The sequence below is a fragment of the Meriones unguiculatus genome, chromosome X (assembly GCF_030254825.1).
Source record: "Meriones unguiculatus strain TT.TT164.6M chromosome X, Bangor_MerUng_6.1, whole genome shotgun sequence".
In the NCBI taxonomy this organism is placed as follows: Eukaryota; Metazoa; Chordata; class Mammalia; order Rodentia; family Muridae; genus Meriones; species Meriones unguiculatus.
In genome coordinates this window covers 6,079,989-6,101,864 of record NC_083369.1, presented here as the reverse complement: position 1 = coordinate 6,101,864, position 21,876 = coordinate 6,079,989, and positions in this window count along the sequence as shown.

Sequence of the window (21,876 nt, the reverse complement as noted above, 5' to 3'; positions counted from 1 at the left end):
TGCCTGGTGGACTTGCAGTGGAAACTGAGGCCTGGTGAGGCCCATTCCCAACAGGTTGAAGGGCAAGACCAGCAAGACATGCCCTGACAGGGGTGGAGTGGGATTGTATATGAGGAATCTCAGGCCTAAGGCTGGTAGAAGGCTGATGGCATCACATAGCTGGGGTCAGTGGGTCAGGAATACTTGACTTACCTGCAATGCTTCAATTTTTATGCAGTAGCCTAGTCTTATCATAAGAAGGAGAAGTAGTACTTAATCATCCTAAGTATAATTGAAGGCCACTGCCTAAGACTAGCAGGGTGGAATATTTCTAGGAATTGATAGCTAGTTGAACTGGTTTCCTTATCAGGAAAGGGACTGGTATGTAACATTCCCTGAGAGCTATATGATACTCCTTAGAAGAATTTGGGTCACCTAAATCAGGGGAGACTTTTAGCACCCCACTGAGAAAAGGGAGTCCATCATCAAAGACTAAGCACAAATCAGACTTCAACCTTATCCAGCAGAGCCCCACAACTATTTACTCTTATTTTAAACTCCTTGTTTGTTTTGGGACCATTTAAGTTGTTGATGTCTTCTTGTTGCTTAACTTTTGTGATTTGGATGAGTCTAGGAATTCCTCTGTTTCTTATACATTTCCCATCTTCATTTGAGCTTGGATCTTCAACATTTATATCTCTTTACTTATTTCAGTTTTTGAATACCAAATTTTCTTATTCAATTCATTCAGCTGTATTTTGTATTCACTTGGACTTCTCCAGGAGTTTATTTATCTTTTTCTCATTATGTTCATCAATATATGTTGTATCTTCTTTAAACTACTTAAATTCCTAGATCATTCTTACATTCTTTCTTTGAATTCTATGTCCTTGAATTCATTTAGGTAATTTCTCTTGAGAATACTATAGTATTCTTTCTTTCTTTCTTTCTTTTTTCTTTCTTTCTTTCTTTCTTTCTTTCTTTCTTTCTTTCTTTCTTTCTTTCTTTCTTTCTAACTTTCTTTCTTTTGTGTTAAGGGAGGATACTAACTTTGGTTTTCATTTTATTTATGTTTTTGCAATGATACCTGTGTATCTAATAAAATATTTTAGACTATCTCTGTTCCATGAAAGTTTAGATTTATTTTTCTTATTGTTAAAGCAAGGTTAATTGTTTTTATTGGGTGTGAGAAACTGTTAGGTCAATAGTTTAGATATCCAGTGTAGATTTTTTTTTTGGTATGATGAGAGTGATTTTAATTTATTAGTAAGCAAGAAAGCATGTAAATGTGACTTCTTTTTGCATCTGTCTAGGCTGATATGTAAGCTGTGTTACTGAGGTGTGCCTTCATTTACAAGGATAAACTAAGTGGACTGGCATATGGGACACTCACCAGGCTAAGTTTGCTCATAAGCTGCAGGACAGGAACTAGGCTTTTTGGTTGGGAGAACAAGGGTCAGCAAGTTTCTAAGAAACTTACCAGGCTCTCAAGATGCCCTGTTATCACAAGACTATGGCAGGAAAATCATAAGTCAAGGCCTATCTGAGCAATAAAATTGCCATCCTTGGCAATGTTAGAGACATAAATAAATAAATGTGTGGTGGGGGGCAAGGAGGTAACAGAGGAATATGGGAATGAAAAGAGGTTGATGTTTCCTAACATGTGCATAACCCAGTGTTCAAATTCTACCTCCAAAAAATTAAAAGAAAGAAAAAATATACTATCATAGAGTAACACCATTGGAAAATTTTTGTAATAGATTCTAAATCAATGGATATTATTTTTCCTTTTATTTATGAATCACAGATTTTAGTTTTTAATATAAACAAAATAAACATAAAAATAGAAGTAAAAGGCAAAGAATGAAGTGGACATATTATACTGGTAGATAACTATATTCTAGCGATTATTTGAGTAAAGACTAACAATCTATCTTTATGAATTAAATATCCAATTAAAATAATGAAATAAAATATTTAATAGGCAAACATACTACTGTAAATATCTATACTAAACCCTTTAAATTTCCTTCTTAAATTCTTTAATAAATATAATGAGCTTAACAGTACAGGAACCTACCACAGAAGGCCTCTGAAAGACTCTACCCAACAGTATATCAAAGCAGATGCTGAGACTCAAAACCAAACTTTGGTATAGTTCAGGGAATGTTATGACAAAACAAGGGGATAGAAAGACCTGGAGGGGACAGGAGCTCCACAAGGAGAGCAACAGGAACAAGAAATCTAGGCCTAGAGGTCTTTTCTGAGACTGATACTTCAACCTAGGACCATTCATGAATATAACCTAGAACACCTGCTCAGATGTAGCCCACGGCAACTCAGTATCCAAGTGGGTTCCCTAGTAGGGAGAATAGGGACTGTCTCTGACACGAACTCAGTGGCAGGCTTTTTGACAACCCCCCATGGGGGAACAGCCTTGCAAGGCCACAGAGGAGGATAATGCAGCCAGCTCTGATGAGACCTGATAAGCTAAGGTCAGATGGAAGGGAAGGAAGACCTCCCCTCTCAGTGGACTTGGAGACAGAAATGGGAGGAGATGAGGGATGGAGGGTAGGATTGGGAAGAAAAGAAGGAGGGGGCTACATCTGGGATACAAAGTGAATAAACTAATTAATATAAAAATAAAAATTTAATTTAAAATATAATTATATTGGTAAATGAATATATTTATTTTTAATTTTTTAATTCACTTTCCACTCTTGTTGCCCCATCCCTCACCCCTGCCAGTCCCACTCTCCCTTCCTTCCCCTCCACCATCCCATTTTCTTCATAAAAGGGGAGCTCACTTTCCCATCTACCCCAGCTCATCAAGTTGTATCAAGACTGTGCATGTCCTCTTCCCCTGTGGCCTTACAAGTCAATACCATCAAGGAAAAGTGATCAAAAAGCTGACAAGTGAGTCTCTGTCTAATGCAGTCTCCATTTCTCTTATTAGCGAACCCACATGAGGCCTAAGCTACCCTGCTACATCTTTGTAGGAGGCCTAGGTACTGTTTATGTATGGTCCTTGGTTGATGCTTCATCCTCAGCAAGCCCCTCTTGGCCCTGGGTAATTGGCTGTGTTGGTCTTCTTGTGGAGCTCTTGTTACCTCCAGGTCATTTTCTCTTTCCTCCCACTTTTCTGCAAGACTCACTAAGTATTCCACAATGTTTGGGTGTGAGTCTCAGTATTTGCATTAAGGTGTTTCTGGGTAGCACTTCTTAGAAGACAACTCTGTTAGGCTCCTGTCTGCAAGTTTAACAGAGTGTCATTCATAATTTCAGGGATTGGCATTCTCAGATAGGAGAGTTCTTTGGTTGGGCCAGGCATTCGTTGGGTATTCTCTCAATCTGCTCTGTGTACCTTATCTTTATCCCTGTACATTTTGTACGCATTGTAAATTTTGAGTCAAAGTCTTTGTGGGAGGGTTGGTGTTTCCTTCCCTCTGCTAGGAGGCTAGTCTAGTTAGGGTGTGTTCTCTTCAGTCTCTATGGCCTCTGCTACTAGGAGACTATCCTAGAGTACAACTCATATCTTCCCAGGAACTCACACTGACTTAGGTCTCCAGCTTGTCGCAGAGATACCCATACACTCACTTTCTCTTTTCTTTACAAACCTTCTGTCTTCCAGCCCTTGTTCTCCACAATTCTGAACTCTACCCTCTTAACAATTTGCACTTTTTCTCTTACCTTGTTCCTTCTCTTCAGCCACCTGTCTAGTCTATCTCTGCTTTCAAGTGAGATTTTTCCATTCTCCCTTGGATCCTCCTCGTTACCTACATCCAACAAAGGGCTAATATCCAAAATATATAATGAACTCAAGAAATTAAGGTCTTCAACAACCCTACATCTGACAAAGGGCTAATATCCAGAATGTATAAATAACTGAAGAAGTTAAGCACCAATAAACAAAATAACCCAATTAAAAAATGGAGCACAGAATGAAACAGAGAGTTCTCAACAGAGGAATCTCGAGTGGCAGATAAACACTGAAAGAAATGCTCAACTTCCTTAAGCATCAGGAAAATATAAAGCAAAAAGACACTGAGATTCCATCTCACACTGGATAGAATGGCTATGTCTTCCCTGTTATCTTTTTTCAAAAGAGCAAAATTTCAATTACCATTTCTATCTGTAACAAGGAGAATGTTTGTAGCTATTTATACCTTGTCTCAAAAAATGCTTTTCAAGGCATTTATATAGTTTGATCTTATCTAACTATTATGAGAAAATGTCTACATTACAGTGAAAATTCAAATTGACAGTTAAGTTAATGCTTTTATTTCTAGTGCTCAGTAGGCTGAAGAAAATGTCAGGTACAAAAGACACTCCTTATTTCTAAAACTCCAAAAGATAGTCCTGGACTATAGAAAGATATCTGGCAGTTAGATAAAACCCAACATTGCTCAAGAACTTCTGAAGCCAGTTCCCATCTACTAAAGTGAATCAGTTCCCTATTAAAGGCAGAAGGCCCAGAAATAATTCCACACCTGTATACACACCTGATTGTTTTAAATAAATAAGCTAAAAGCACACACATGTCTAAGAACAAAAATAGATCCATATCGGTCTTCATGCACAAACTTAACTCCAGTTGGATCAAGGACCTTAACATAAGACCAGATATCCTGAATCCAATTATTGACAAAATAAGGAATAGGCTTAAATCTATTATCACAGAAAAGGATATTCTTAACAGTTACAGATATTACAAGCATTATGACTAAGAATTAGTAAACTGGAACTCAAGAAGCTGAAAAGATTTTGGACAGCAAAAGGCAACACCTTTTGAGCAAAGTATCTGCCTACAAAATGAGGAAAATTGCAATTATTTATTTGATAGAATGTTGGTATATAAAGTATTCAGTGAACTAATTGAACATCAAGAACACTAATAACCCAATTTTGAAATTGGAGTATTGAACTAAACAGAGTGTTCTCAAGGGGTAAAACACAAATGGCTAAGAAACATGTTCAAAATATAAATCATTATTCTGGGTAAATGAAAATATTTTGAAATTTCATCTTACCCTAGTCAAAATTGTCATGATCAAGAAGACAAAAAGCAGTATATGCTGACAAAGATGAGTGGGTGTGTAAACTGGTACACCTTCAACAGAAAATTTGTGTAGCAGTTCCTCAAAAAAAGAAAGAAAAGAAAAGAAAAAAACCCCAAAATCTGTCTTTCATAAGATCCAGCTATAACCTTATACCTAATGGAAGCAACATCTTACACCACAGGTGCTCACTCTTCTATCTGTGGTCATTCTTGCTCTAATCATAATATATAATAACCCCAAAGTGGAAACATTATAGATGTCCATCCACTTATAAATAGATAATAAAATGTGATAGAGTTGAACAATAAAATATTGTGATGATGCAATGTTGTGGAAATGTTGCTCATATTATAAGAAACTGGAACTTTTGCTCAGCCTCACAAAGTTAATAATATACCTTAAGGTCACTTATTAAGACCACTGCCCTACTGTGTACTCCGCTTATTCACTTAATCAGCTCTTAAGAGAGCAATGTAACAATCAGCCTTATTTGACTTGGATTTTCCATGTACTCAGATCTTACAATGTAAGGTAATGTCTAGTTGTAATCTTTTTTTTTTCTAGACTGTGTTTCTCTGTGTAGCCTTGGTTGTACTGGAATCACTTTATAGACCAGTCTGGCCTCAAAATCACAGAGGTCTGCCTGCCTCTGCCTTCTTGAGTGCTCAGATTGCATTCATGTGCCACCAAGCTGGTTCCCACTGTAATCTTAGTTATTCTTATGTATTGTCCCATGCCTTAAAGAAGAACAATGTGTGTGGATCATTTTCTGAAAGTAGCAAATACAAAGATTGAAAGTAATCTTCTAAAATCTACCATAAATGCTGAACTCAACATTTATGAACTTTTGTCGATAAATACTGATTTTTGTAGATCTATTTGTTGTCTGGGTCACTTGGGGGTCAGTTAGAGCCAGTCACTTAATCACTTGCAAAACTCTGTTAAAGATTTCTGTAAAGGATTCAGTTCCTTCCATCATGTGATACTTTCTTTGCTGTTCAATAAAAGAGCAAGAAGGGCCATTTGCTATGGACAGAAATATATAGTCACACAACAGACAGACACATACAGATACACAACAAACTGACAGACAGACAAAAATACAGAGAAAGAGTTAGGAAAACACAGACATACAGCCAACAGACAAGACATGCACAAATACACAGGAAACAGTCACACAGAAATGCATACAAGGCAGACAGACACACACTCAGACACCTAGTCACACAATTGTCAGACACAGACACAGGGACAGATACAGGGACAGATTTACAGGTGGGCAGAGATTCAGACTCATGTACCAGACTGGATGGAAGACACAGGGAGCACTGAATAGAGAATTTAAACATGGACTTGCTCTTGGTTAAATGACTCAAAGGGGATGTATTTTCATTTCTTTTCTTAATTCTACATCATTGGGTTATTGGTAAGACATATTTTTACCACTAATGCCTGTAAACTTCTCAGAATATTTTCCAGCCTTTAAGTAAAATGAAATTATGTATTTTTAAAAACTCAATTATTTAAAAAATTATCTTGAGTGAGATAGTCCAAAATATTTCACAATATTTCAAGTTTTCTCTTATAAGTTAATATATTTTTAATTTTATAATTTCTATTTATTTATTTATTTATTTGTTTGTTTGTTTCCTTGCTTATTTGATCACTTTATACCCTGAAAGCACACCTTCCCTACTCTCTTCTTGGTCCCATTCTCCCACCCATCTCCCTCTTCTCCTCAGAAAAGGGGATCCTCCAACACCAATAACCCACCTCAGCACATCAAGTCAAATTAAGATTAAGCACATCCTCTTCCACTGAAGCAAGACAGACCAGCTAGGGAAAGTGATCCAAAAGCAGGCAACAGAGTTCATGTCAGACAAATAGCCTAATCCACTTGCGAGGAAACCTACAAGAAGTCCAAGCTACATATCTGTAGGGGGCCAAGGTCCAGTCAATGCATACTGTTTGGTTGGTGCTTCAATTCTCTGTAAGCCACAATAGGCCTAGGCTATTTGACTCTTTTGGGCTTTTTGTGGGGTTGTCCCCTCTGAGACCCTCCCTCTTTACCCAGAATATTCTGCAAGACTTCGAAGCTCTGCCAAATGCTGTATGTCTAAACATCTGTTTCAATCCACTGCTGGGTAGAGCCTCTCAGAAGACAGGTATGCTAGGCTCCTGTCTGCAAGCATAAAGGAGTATTGTTAAGAGTGTTAGGGGTTAGCTTGCTCGCATAGGGTGTTTCTCAAATTGGGACAGTCAATTGTTCATCATTCGCTCAATTTCTACTCCATCTTTATCCCTGTACATCTTGTAGGTAGGGTAAATTTTGGATAGAAGGTTTTCTAGGTTGGTTGGTGTTCCCCTCCTTTGACTAGAAGACCTGCTTGACTAGGATGAGACCACTTCAGTCTCCACATCCTCTCTTGCTAGGAGTCTCAGCTAGAGTCACCCCTGTATCCTCCCAGGAGCCTACCTTGTCGCAAGTCTCCAGTTTGTCCCAGGTATATCTGCTTAAATCAGAATCACCCTACATATCAGCTAAATAGTAAGGGACCAGGAAGGAGGACATCTTCCAAATTTCATACAGAATATAATGCTATAAAGAGATAAAGCAAAAACTGGAATATGCGTAATAAATTGAGACAATGATAGGAGGACAGTTAATAAGGCATTAGACATGTCACCAACCTCCAGAGGCAGTAATACGTTAGACCTTGTCTTATTTATGAACTAAATATAAGTTTTATACCCCCTTTCCACCAAATAACAGGCTACTGCCAAAGTTCTTGCTTTCCCTCCACAAGCAGACAGTTAAGGACATTTTGCTGAAGACAACAATCACTTAGTCATCAAATATAAAGAAATAAAGCTGTTGTCCAACTAGAGGCTTAATTGCTACTGACTAGTGTTTATGGTACTAGAAGAAAAAACTAATTAGTGTCACCTAGCTATAAACTCGACTAACTAAAACAGTGACCTACCTACAAGACATACTTATGAAATAATGGCACAAACTCATTGAGAGCAAGCAACCACTTTTTATTGCATTTAAAGTCCACTCCATGGGAATAAACTAATACCTAACACTACTAAAGTAGCCAAGAAATGAATAGTAGACAAGGAATAAGCCATAGAGGAAAAGTTATTACTGCTATTCTAGGAAAGAAACATAGCAACAAAATAATTATTGTTGAAATATTGCTATGCCCATAGGTCAGAGCATTGTTTACTCCTTATCACAGAAGCTTCTTTTTGCAGTAAATAATTTACAAAGAGTTCCTTCTTCTTGCAGTAAATAATTAACAAAGAGTCACTCATAGATCTTTTGAGCTCAAGGCCATCCTGGACTACACAAAGACAAACCCTGTTTCAAAACAAAACAAAAACATTTAGAAAGTAGATTATTATTACTTAAAGAAATCTAAGGACACAGACTACTTACGATTCATAACATGATCCTTACTGTCTCAGCATTTGATTCATGTTTATAACAAATAAGTGAGTTTTAGAGTTAGACAGATGTAGAAATCAAATGATGGTTCAAAAAATTACTGGCTATAAGTTATAATAGACAACTTGTAGCTTGAGCTGTTTTCTACATTTTAGAAATGACACTAATATTTTCTTAACAGAATTGATGTTAGAATGAAATAATGTAGTGAAATTGAGCAATATATATATATATATTATGGTGTCCAATACATGACACATTGATAAACGTTTAATTTATATACACACAGACACACACACGAAACTAATTTATAGAATTTGTCACATTTTTCTGGTTTAAACCTCCCACCATGGTCAATTTCAAATTATTGACTATATCCCTAAAAATACTGTGGAAAATAATTGTGTTGAACAAAATCTCAGGAGTTTCTAATACCTAGCTGCTACATAATTTTGGACAGCTACAATGAATGTCATTGAGCACTTCCAAAATTTCCACACACTTCTAAATGTAATTATGAACTGCAGATGGCCCTGCAAGTGTGTTTTGCACTATGTTTACATTTTATTAAATGTTTTCTCAGGATTTCTTTATTTGCATTATGCAGTAGGAGTTATTTCCTTCCTATATGAGTTCACACTAAGGGTGTGCCCTGATTTTCATGGAGGCCACAGGAAAGTGGTGGCTACCCTGTTTCTGGAGCTACAAAGAGCTGGGCTGGAAACTAAACCCAGGTTCTATGCAAGATCAGCAAGCACTTTTAACTGCTGAGCCATTCCTTAAGCTTGAAAACTTTTATATTTATGAAAATTATGTAATAAAATATATACTCTGAGATTTGGAGAGATATTTTAATATTTAACTCAAATTTCCTTCTTATGTCGTAAGAAATATGGAGAAATGATGCAAAATTCCTTAATGGAGTAACAATACAGAACTCTTTTTAATTAATTGTTATTTACTAAAATTTATTAACTTTGTACACTCTCTATAACTCCCACCCTTGTCTCTTTTCAGTTCTGCCCTCCCTTCCTCTTCTCCCCTTGTGCCCTTCCCCTAAACCACTGTTTAGGGAGGTCTTCCTCCCGTTCTGTCTGACCCTAGCCTATCAGGTCTCATCAGGACTGGCTGCATTGTCTTTCCTTGTGGCCTGGTAAGGCTGCTCCAACCCCCTGGGGGAGGAGAACAAAGACACTGAGTTCATGTCAGAGACAGCCCCTGGGAACCCACTTGGATACTGAGTTGCCTATGGGCTACATCTGAGCAGTGGGTCTAGGTACTCTCCATGAATGATTCTTAGGTGGAGTATCAGGCTCTGCAGCTCCCACAGTACCTAGATTTATTGGTTCTGTTAGTCTCCTTGTGGAGCTTCTATCTTCTCTAGGTCTTTCTATCTCTCCCCTTTTCCATAACATTCCTTGTACTCTGCATAAAGTTTGGCTATGAGTCTCAGCATCTGCTTCCCTATCCTGATGGGTAGAGTCTTTCAGAGGCCTTCTGTGGTAGGATCCTGTCCTGTTCCCTGTCTTCTCCTGCTTCCAATGTCTAACCCTTTTGTACCTTTGTATGAGGTTTGAGCATCTTCTCTAAGGTCCTCCTTGTTGTTTAGCTTCTTTAGGACTATAGGTTTCAGTATGTTTATCTTATATTATATGGGTAATGTGCACTTATAAGTGAATATATACACTGTGTTTGTTTCTGCTTCTGGGTTACCGCCTTCAGGCTGATCTTTTCTAGTTTCCAACATTAACCTGAAAATTTCATGATTTCCTTTCTTTTTTTTTTTAATTGCTGAGTAGTATTCCATTGTGTAAATATACCACAATTTCTGTATCCATTCCTCAGTTGAGGGACATTTAGATAGTTTCAAGATTCTGGCTATTACAAATAAAGCCGCTGTGAACATGGTTGAGCAAATATCCTAGTTGTGTAGTTGAGCATCTTGTGGATATAGGCCTATGAATGGTATAGCGGAATCTTTTTTTATTTTTTTTATTATTAGTTACATTTTATTAACTCTGTAACCCAGCTGTATCCTGCTCCCTCATTCCATCCCAGTCCCACCCTTCCTCCTTCATCTCGCTGCTCCTTTCCAAGTCCACTGATAGGGGAGGACCTCCTCCCCTTTCATCTGACCATGTTTTATCAGGTATCTTCAGGACTGGCTGCAATGTCCTTCTCTGTGGCCTAGCAGAGCTGCTCCTCCCTTGGGGGGGGGCAGGTCAAAGAGCCTGCCATTGAGTTCATGCCAGAAACAGTTCCTCTTCCTCTTCCTAAAGAAACCCACTTGGTTACTGATCTACCACGGGCTACATCTGAGCAGAGGTTCTAGGCTATATCCATATAAGGTCCTTGGTTAGAGAAAGAGTCTCATATAAGACCCCTGTGCCGAGATATATTTGGTCCTTGTGGAGCTCCTATCCTCTCCAGGTCATACTAACTCCCCCTTCTTTCATATGATTCCCTGAACTCTGCCTAAGGTTTGGTTGTGAGTCTTAGTATCTGCTTTGATACAGTGCTAGGGAGAGTCTTTCAGAGGCTCTCTGTGGTAGGCTCCTGTCCTGTTACATGTTTTCTCCTACGTCCAATGCCCATCCCATTTGTCTTACTAAGTGAGGATTGATCATCTTACCCAGGGTCTTCTTTCTTGTTTATCTTCTTTAGGTGTATAGATTTCATTATGTTTATCATATCTTATAGGTTTATATAAGTATATACCGTGTGTGTCTTTGTGGGAACCTTCCTCCATTGTTGATGGGAATGTAAACTGGTACAACCACTTTGGAAATCAATCTGGCGCTTTCTCAGACAATTAGAGTAGTGCTTCCTCAAGACCCAGCTATACCACTCCCAGGCATATATCCAAATGTTGCTCAAGTACACAACAAGGGCATTTGCTCAAGCAGGTTTATAGCAGCTTTATTTGTAATAGCCAGAACCTGGAAACAACCCAAATGTCCATTAAAGGAGGAATGGATACAGAAATTGAGGTATTTTTACACAATGGAATACTACTCAACAATCAAAAATGAGGAAATAATGAAATTTGCAGGCAAATGGTGGGATCTAGAAAAGATCACCTGAGTGAGGTATCCCAGAAGGTATAGCTAAATCTTAAGGTATCACTGTTCCTAATTTTCTGAGAGATCACCAGATTGATTTCCAAAGTGGATGTATACAGTTACATTCCCACCAGCAACGGAAGAGGATTCCTACTTCTCCACAACATCTCTACAATGCATTATCCATAGAGTTTTTGATCTTAGCGATTCTGATCAGTGTAAGGTGAAATGTTAGGGTTATTTTGACGTGTATTCCCAGGAGCAATCTGAACAAGGGAATGCACAGTTGGGAATGCAATGGGTGGAGAATTCGCCACTCTCAGACCCCAGAGACATCCACAGGTGGGGCCTGGATCCAGGCTGTCCCCCCTCACAGGTTGTCCCCTTAAACACAGGAAGCCTCAAAGTAGATGCTCTGGTTTCAGTAGCCCATCCACTCACCAGTTTTAGAGTTTAGGATCTTCTGCCCTTCAGAAAAGGTGCACTCTTGACGCTGCCATTTTGGAGCTCCTCTTAATTATTATTATTGAAATGGAGTTCCTTTTATAACCTTCATTGTCCTGCACTTGTTTTGTAGACCAGGCTGACCTTGAACTCATAGAGATCCACCTGCCGCTGCCTCCCCAATTGCTAGGATTACAGATGTTTGCCACTGCTCTGGGCTGCTACTGTTTCTTCTATAAGTAAAGCAGCCATGTCATTCCACATGATAAATCACTTATGTTGGGACTGAAATTTAATATGATGTTTTCACAGTCTTCAAATGCTATGAGTTCACTAAAACATTTGTTGCCACCACTCATTAATATTTGTTTGGGGGATTTATCTTATTTCATGTATTTCAGAAAAAAATGATATCTCACATTCTTCATCCCTTACTTAAATTGTTCTCTGTTATAGTCCATGATTATCTGTAAACAAAATAGTTTGACATATTTTTCTAATAAACTGCTACTATAATTTTAATTCCATGCATATATTATATGTTTCTCTGCCATTCGCTATTTCTCTGTTGAGAATTCTCTCTTTAGCTCTGTACCCTAATTTTTTAGTTAGATTACTGAGTTTTTTGGTGTTTAACTTCTGTAAGTTGATTTTGCTCTTTTATCATTTTGCTGAAATTGTTGATTGTGTCTAGAAATTTTCTAGTGGAATTTTGGGATCTCATGTATACTAGCATATTATATGTAAATAGAGATATTTTTTCTTATTTTTTCCTATTTCTATTTCTTTAATTTTTTCTTTCAATATTGCTCTCACTAGTGCTTCTAGTACTTTATTGAAAGAGAGTAGGGATAATGCACACTCTATATCATTCCTGATTTGAATGTAATTGCTTTGAGTCCCATAAACAGATGTCTATTTAGAATAACGATCACTAAGAATATATCATATATAGATGTTTAGGCATGTTCCCTCCACTCCCACTCTATGACTTTTATCATAAGAGCATACTTATGTTTCTCAAAGGCTTTTTTTCACATGTTGAGATTACTGTGTTTTTACTTTTTTAATTTATATTATTTACTACATTTATTGTTTTATACATGTTGAATAATTCTTGAATATTTTGGATAAAGCTAACCTGATCATGATGTATGATATTGTTTCTTTATTCCTGTCTTCAGCTTGCAAGTGTTTATTTAAGATATTTTTTATCTAATAGTGTTAGGTATTGGCTCTCTCCCATGGGGTTGATCTAAAGTTGGACCAGTTATTGTTTGCCGTTTTCTCAATCTCTGTTCCATATTTATCCCTAATTTTTTTGGAGGCAAGACCAATTCTCAGTTGAAGTACTTATGGTTAGGTTGTTGTGGTCTTCCCCCCACTGGGAATAGGGAATATCTCTGACTCTGTTGCCTGCCTTTGAATCCCTTTCCCCTAGCTGTGTTGCTTTGTCTGACCTCAGTGGGAGAAGATGATCTTAGTCATGATGTGACTTGAGGTGCCAGGGTGGGTTGGTACCCCTATTCTGAGAAGAAGGAGGAATGGGGAGTAGAGGGGTGTGAAATTTTGATTTTTTTAAATAAATATTCATCAGGAATGTTGAACAGTAAGTAGTTTTCTTATATTGTTGTTGCATCTTTTTATTTTTTACCTATTTATTTATTTGTTTGTTTGCTTATTTTTTGCTTTTTCAAGTTAGGGTTTCTTTGCATATCCCTGGCTGTCCTAGAATCATTTTTTTTAGACCAGGGTGGCCTTGAACTCACAGAGCTCAGCCTACCTCTGCTTCCTGAGTGCTGAAATTAAAAGCATAGGTCACAACTGCCTGGCTGCCATTGTAGCTTTAACTTGTTTTAATATTAAAATTATGATGGCTTCATAGAAGGAATTTGGAAATGTTTCTTGTTTTTCTATTTTCTAAAGTGATTTAAGAATTTGTTGTAGATATTTTTTCAAAGTGTGGTAGAATTCTTATATTAATTGTATGTCATGTTACTTACCATTGAATAAGTTAGTTATAGAAGTAGAGAAATATTCTTAAGCACATTAAAATAACAAAATATTGTATTTGCTTAAGAAGCTTATTTGCTAAACTCTAGTGAAAATTTGTTCTCAAAATGGAAATAATATATGCATAAAATAAAAATGTGAAGATACTCAAAATGTAAAACACATCACTAACCTGATTTTATACAAAGTCCTGAAAATTATCACAGGCTAAAATGGGTAATATGAGCAAACAGTCTTTAAAGGCCCTTATTTAGATACTATAATATACAAAAACTTCTAGATTATAGATATTTGGAATTTCCTGTTACATCAATTCCATGTTTGACATTTCAGCAGCAATAATAAATAAATTATAGTACCAGGAAATTCATGCCTGGTACTATAAATCTGGTCAAAATCTACAGTGGTTGGGAATGTCACAGGCTTTTCAGTAGAATTTACTATATTATTTTGCTAAAAGAAAATGACATCCAAATTCCTTCTGAATATTTATTTCTGTACCTTCTGACTCATACTAATCTTGTATTTGGTAATTAAGCTTCTGTTTATAATTGGCTGAGCTTAATTTAGAGACTCATAACTGGTTACAGAGTTGAGGAATAATTGTCTGGTTGACTTTAAATGAGACATCTGTATCTCTTCCTCCATAGCCCAGAGAACATTGCATGAGAGGGTCAGAAAGCAGATAAGAATTGAAGTTTACAAGAGTACTATGAAATACTATCATCTGTGTATAACACATCCTTTGCAATCATGAATGTACAGCAACTGAGGCTATTTTCCCAAGACCTGCACAATAAAAATACACAAAAGTATGAGTGTAACTACTTTGGGAAGAAGGGTATTAGCATAAGAATGAGGGGACAAGAGATGCTGATGGGGTACAAAAAATGATCTCAAAACACTGAATGCATTTAGAAAAATCAAAAAGAATAAAAGAACCAAACGATAGAAATTGAATTATAAAAACAGACTGGTCAGCTACAAATTCATCAATAATTTAAATAAACCAGTCTCTTAACTATAAAGCTTATAGAAAAATTTGAAATTATTAGGCTTCAAATCTAATTGTTCCCTATGCTCTTTGATCGTGGGCAAATTCACTAAATTTTCTTGGCTTCACTTCCTGCTCTATTTCATTTTATGTAGATAATGTATACCATCACAACTGGTCTTAAAATTTTGGTAATATCTAATGAAAGTATAAATTTAATACAATATTGTTTTAATTATAAATTATTATTTATAATTAAATAATATATTTATTGTAAATTGTTATAAATTATATATAATTATATAATGACATTATATGTCAGTATAAATTATTGACACTATGTAACATACAAGAATTAAATTGATGTCATTTTACCTTCTTATCCAATTTTAGATTAAGTAAGGTTGAGAGATTTGTAAAGAAAGTTAGATCTAAGCTCAGTGCAAGAATTATGGAAGGGGAGATGGAAGAATGTAAATGATATAAAGGGAGAAATGAGAATAGTTAAAAAGTAGGAGTAGACATAGAGAAACATGAGAAAGTAGGGCAGAAGATAGGATTGGGAGAGGGATAAAATAAGACAGAGGAGATGTGGTAAAAATGTAACACTAAGGATGTTTGAAAGAATCTTATGGAAACCTGCTTTTTTATAAGCTTCCTATCTATCTCTCTATATATGACTTTAAGCATGGTTACTCTACACAAGTAATTATGATCTTTGAAAATAGAAGTTATCAAATGAAAAGCACAGTGCAAAATCTGGTATACTTTCCCTTGAGTTGTTGGTTACAGATGTCCCAGAGTTCACTAAACAATCTAGAATTCAGTTGATGGCCCAAGCCCATAAGTTTATGGGAAGCAGACATTGAACTCACTGAGTCACTAAAAACAAATAAAAAGAATTATTAAAAACCAAAAATTAGGTCCTGAAATTGGGAGCGGATGTGGAGGTAGGATGGAACGGGGAAGAGTTAGGGAGAGAAGTTGGGTATAAATATGCCCAAAATGCATTGCATGAGGGTCTCAAATAATAAATATATCATATCTAAATATATTAATTGGAAATGTTAATCAAATTAAATACACTGTAAGACTTTTTTCAAAACAATTTGAGAAGTTACTTAAGAAATTAAAATTTGTCTTCTTCTGTGGCCTGGTAATGTTGCTTCCCCCTCAGGGGGAGGTAATTAAAGAACAGACCAATCAGTTCATGTCAGAGACAGTGCCTGTTCCTATTACAATGGAACCCACTTGGATACTGAACTGCCATGGGCTACATCTGTGCAGCGGTCTAAGGTTATCTCCATGCATAGTCCTTGGTTGGAGTATCAGTCTCAGGAAAGACCCCTGTACTCAGATTTTTAGGTTCTGTTGCTCTCCTTGTGGAGTTCCTGTCCTCTCCAGATCTTACGGTTTCCCACTTGTTTCATAAGATTCCCTAATTGACTAGGATCAGAAGGAAGGAAAAGAAGTCCTCCCCTATCAGTGGACTTGGGGAGGGGCATGCATGAAGAGGGTGGAGAAAGGGAGGGATTGGGATGGGAGGAAGGAGGGAACCACAGGGGGGATACAAAGTAAAAGTGTAAGTAATACAGAAAAAAAATTAAAAAAGAAATTAAAATTTAACTAACATTATGTATTTTTTATACAGTATTCTGCCAGCATGTGTGTTTGCAAGCCAGAAGAGGGCACCAGATCTCACTATAGATGGCTGCGAGCTACCACATGGTTGCTGGGAATTGAACTCAGGACCTTTGGAAGAACATTCAGTGCTCTTAACCTTTGCGCCATCTCTCCAGCCCAGCATTATATATTTTTATTTGCTTCCTAATAGCAAACTTAATGGCACATTAAGCATTTTCAAAAAAAAAATTAACACATCATGTAAATAAATGAAATTTTGTAATAATCCTTATAGCATTATATGTATTCTATATTGCTTGTATTATACAGAAAATGAAGCTTAGTTAAGATTAAATCATGTATCAAAAATGATGATTCCTCTATTGAGAATTCTCTGTTTAGCTCTGTTCCCCATTTTTTAATTAGATTACTTGGATTGCTGCTTTTCAGCTTCTTTAGTTCTTTGTATATACTGGATATTAGTCCTCTGTCAGATAAAGGGTTAGTGAAGATTCTTTCCCAATCTGTAGGCAGTCGTTTTGTTTTGATGACGGTATCCTTTGCTTTACAGAAACTTTTCAGTTTCATGAGGTCCCATTTATTGATTGTTGCTCTTAGAGCCTGTGCTGTTGGTGTTCTGTTCAGGAAGTTGTCTCCTGTGCCAATGAGTTCTAGGCTGTTCCCCACTTTTTTTCCAATTGATTTAGGGTATCTGGTTTTATGTTGAGGTCCTTGATCCACTTTGACTTTAGTTTTGTGCAGGGTGATAAATATGGATCTATTTTCATTTTTCTGCATGTAGACATCCAGTTGGTCCAACACCATTTGTTGAAGATGCTGCCTTTTTTCCATTGAATGGATTTGGCTTCTTTGGTGGGATCTAGAAAAGATCATTCTGAGTGAAATATCCCAGAAGGAGAAAGACAAACATGGGATATACTCACTTATATAGACCTATAAGATATGATAAACATAATGAAGTCTATACACCTAAAAAAGATAATCAATTGAGCGGACATGGGGTAAGATGATCAATCCTCGCTTAGAAAGACAGATGGGATGTGCATTGAACGTATGACAGGAGTCTACTGAGCGCATCTGAAAGACTCTAACTAGCAGTGTTTTCAAAGCAAAGACTCATGACCAAACCTTTGGCAGAGTACAGGGAATCATAAGAAAGAAGGGGAGTTAGTCTGATGGGGAAAGGATAGGAGCTCCACAAGGACCAAATATATCTGGGCACAGGGTCTTTTCTGAGACTGACATTCAACCAAGGACCATGTATGGATATAACCTAGAACCTCCACTCAGATGTAGCCTGTGGTAGCTCAGTAACCAATTGGTTTCCCAAAGTGAGGGGAACAAGGACTATTTCTAACAGGAACTCAATGACTGGCTCTTTGGTCTCCCCACCCCCGAAGGGAGGAGCAGTCCTGTTAGGCCACAGAGGAGGGCTTTGCAGCCAGTCCTGAAGATACCTGATAAAACAGGATCAGTTGAATGGGTAGGAGGTCCCCCCTATCAGTGGACTTGGAAAGGGGCACGGTGGAGATGAGGGAGGGAGGGAGGGACTGGGAGGGAATGAGGGATCGGGACACGGCTGGGATACAGAGTTAATAAAATGTAACTAATAAAAAAAATAAAAAACTAAAAAAAAAGAAAACTAAAAAAAAAATGATACAAATGTAACTATCTATGATGTATCAGTTTAAATGTTTTGAATCAAATTACCTGGGGTTCTGTAGATCATTGTTCTCTGAAGAATCTCTTATAATTAAGAAGTGTTTCTTTTTTTTATTATTTAAAAAAAATTTAAATGTAAATATACTTCGATCATATCCTCTTCCCCTTCATGTTCTTCCAGATCCTCTCCATCTACTTACCTACTCAACTTTGAGGTCTTTATAAAAACAAAACAAAAAAACTCAAAACCAACCAACCAAACAAAAAACAATGCAACAACCAAATATCCCTCCCCAAAAGGAAACAAAATAACACCCATGTGGAAACAACAACAATAACAACAACAACAAAAACTAACTATAACACAGAACTGTAATGAAATAAAGCTCACAAAACAAACAAACAAACAGAACAAACAAAATGCTGCAGAATGTTGGACTCATTTTTTCTCTTGCAGCAGGTGTGACAGTTCAGTTGTTAATCTTTGCCTTAAAGGCTAGGTTTCCATTCATTCATTCATTTACTCATTCATTTATATATATAACAAAATATAATATAATAAGTTAAAACAAAACTATATCATCGAGGTTGGACATGACAAACCAACAGAAGGAAAAAGGCCTGAGAGAAGAAACAGAGACAGTGTAGTACACACACTCAGAATTCACATTAAGCACTAAGCTGGAAGCTGTAATGGACTTTGTCCAGACCCATGCAGGTCTCGTGTATGCTGCTTCAGTATATGTGAATTTTTATGAACTGTGTTCCTGTTGATTCATAGGGCATTATTTTCTTGGTGTGCTCCATACATCTGACTCTTACACTCTTCTTGTCCCTCAACAGAAGAATGGGTAAAAAGTGGTACAATTACAAAATGGAGCAGCCATTAAAAAATGACATCATGAAATTTGTAGGAAAATGGATAGAAGTATAACTAAATTACACTGAATGGGGTATCCCATATGAAGAAAGACAAATATAATATGTATTTGCTTATACATGGATATTAACTGTTAAGTCAATGATAACCAAGCGATAAATCATAGAATCACAGAAAATAGAAATAGAGTAAGGGACAGACAGATCTCATCAGAGAAGGTAAATGTAATAGATAATTATGGATAGATGGATGATGGAACAGAAGGAACAAGTGGGGAGGGGTAAAAGGCTTTATAAGAGGGAATATAGAAAAAGAGAGCTAACAATTAAGGAGCTTCTGGAGGATAGTGTGGAAACCCAATACAATAGAAACTTCCTAACATTCATACATATTTGAAGACAATCTAAACAAAACTACCAAAAAATGGAGAGAGACAGAGCCCAACTGTCCATTTCTTGTCACTGCACAAAGCTACCAGTACCAAGATTGGGCTATATCTAATTGAGTTGTTGTTCAAAGTGGCCAAATTGGAGCCCCTAATACCCCCAGCTGTTGCCAAGGCTACAGGTTGCTCTCCAAAAACTGAAGCCAATACCTACAAAACTCCTTGAACATGAAGATGTTAAGCTGGTGCCACTATAGGGCCTCCATCCCTATGTTGTTCTAACATCTTTTGTACAGGAAGGTACTGAGCATACTACCAAAAGAGAAATATAAATACTAAGCTAACCATCCCAGCCACAAACTCTTTATCTGCAAAGGTGTGCTGCCTTCAAGATATGCTAAGGCACTAGTAACACAAAGCTTGTGGGAGTAACAAACTAATAACTGATTTGACTGAAATGTCATTCCACTATATCAAACACATTCCAGACACTAATTGGGTGATGAAGGACCTGAGACTAGATAGACCTAAGGTGAAATTTGTATTTTTTTTCCAGCTAGAAAAGAATCATATAGATAGTAGTCCATGGTTTATATCTAAAAGAATACTTCTCTTCAGCTCCAGTACTGCTTATTTCTTTGTATACCATAACCATCCTTAAGGACTGATCTCTCATCTCTTAGGTTTTCTTTTTTTCCTTTTAAAGATGGACTTTACCTGAATCATTAAGCAAGTATTGGCTAAGCCAAATGCATGTATGTGTATAGATTTTATGGTTTAGATTATCAATATATGTTTCAATATTATAAATAGGTATAGAGACAAATAAAATTTTAAAAACAAATAAAGTCATATAAAATAAGGCTAGTTTTATAAAAGAAGTTTCAAAACGCTGCATATACATGTCTTTTTTTTCAATTTAACTTTTTTTTCTTTATTAATTACACTTAATTCACTTTGTATCCCCCCTGTGGTTCCCTCTCTCCTCCCCTCCCAAACTCTCCCTTTTTCCACCCTCTGCATGCATGCCCCTCCCCAAGACCACTAATAGGGGAGGACTTCTTTTCCTTCCTTCTGATCCTAGTCTATTAGGTCTCATCGGGAGTGGCTGCATTGTCTTCTTCTGTGGTCTGGAAATGCTGCTTCCCACTCAGAGGAAGGTAATTAAAGAGCAGGCAAAACAGGTCATGTCAGAGACAGTCCCTGTTTCCCTTACTAGGGAACCCACTTGGACACTGAACTGCCATGGGCTACATCTGTGCAGGGGTCTTAGGTTATCTCTATGCATAGTTCTTTGTTGGATTATCAGTCTCAGGAAAGACCCCTGTGCTCAGATTTTTTGGTTCTGTTGCTCTCCTTGTGGAGTTCCTATCCTCTCCAAATCTTATTGTTTCCCACTTCTTTCATAAGATTCCCTGCACTCTGCCGAAAGGTTGCCTATAAGTCTCAGCATCTGCATTGATAGTCTGCAGGGCTGAGCCTTTCAGAGGTCTTCTGTGTCAGGCTCCTGACTTGTTCCCTGTTTTCTCATTCTTCTGATATCCATCCTCCTTGCCTTTCTGGATAAGGATTGAGCATTTTAGCAAGAGTCCTCCCTCTTGATTAGTTTCTTTAGGTGTACAGATTTTAGTAGGTTTATCCTATATTATATGTCTATATGAGTGAGTATATACCGTGTGTGTCTTTCTGGTTCTGGGATAGCTTACTCAGGATGATATTTTCTAGATCCCACCATTTCATTTACCTGCAAATTTCATGATTTCCTTTTATTTTTATTTTTATGTTTTTTTTATTGCTGAGTAATATTCCACTGTGTAGATGTACCACAATTTCTGTATCTATTCCTCCACTGAGGGGCATCTGGGCTGTTTCCAGCTTCTGGCTATTACAAATAAAGCTGCTACAAACATGGTTGAGCAAATGTCCTTATTGTGTAGTTGAGTCTCTTTTGCGTATATGCCTAGGACTGGTATGGCTGGATCTTGAGGAAGTGCCAGATTGCTTTCCAGAATATACATGTCTTAAGAGATGGTTCATTGGGCAAAGTACTTGTCATACAAGTTTGACGGCATAAGGTCTACTCCCTCTCATCCACTTAAAGGACTGATTCAGTAATTTTCTGTAAGTATCTGTAATTTTAGTGCCTCCAAAAGGAAGATAGGGGATGGATACAGAAACCTCAGAGGACAGTAAGTGTGGTATATGCAGCAGTGAAAAATCATAGCCACCCTGCCACAAACAAGGTGGATGAAAGATGAGGACTGTCACCTGAGGTTATAATCTGACCTCCCCCATGCAT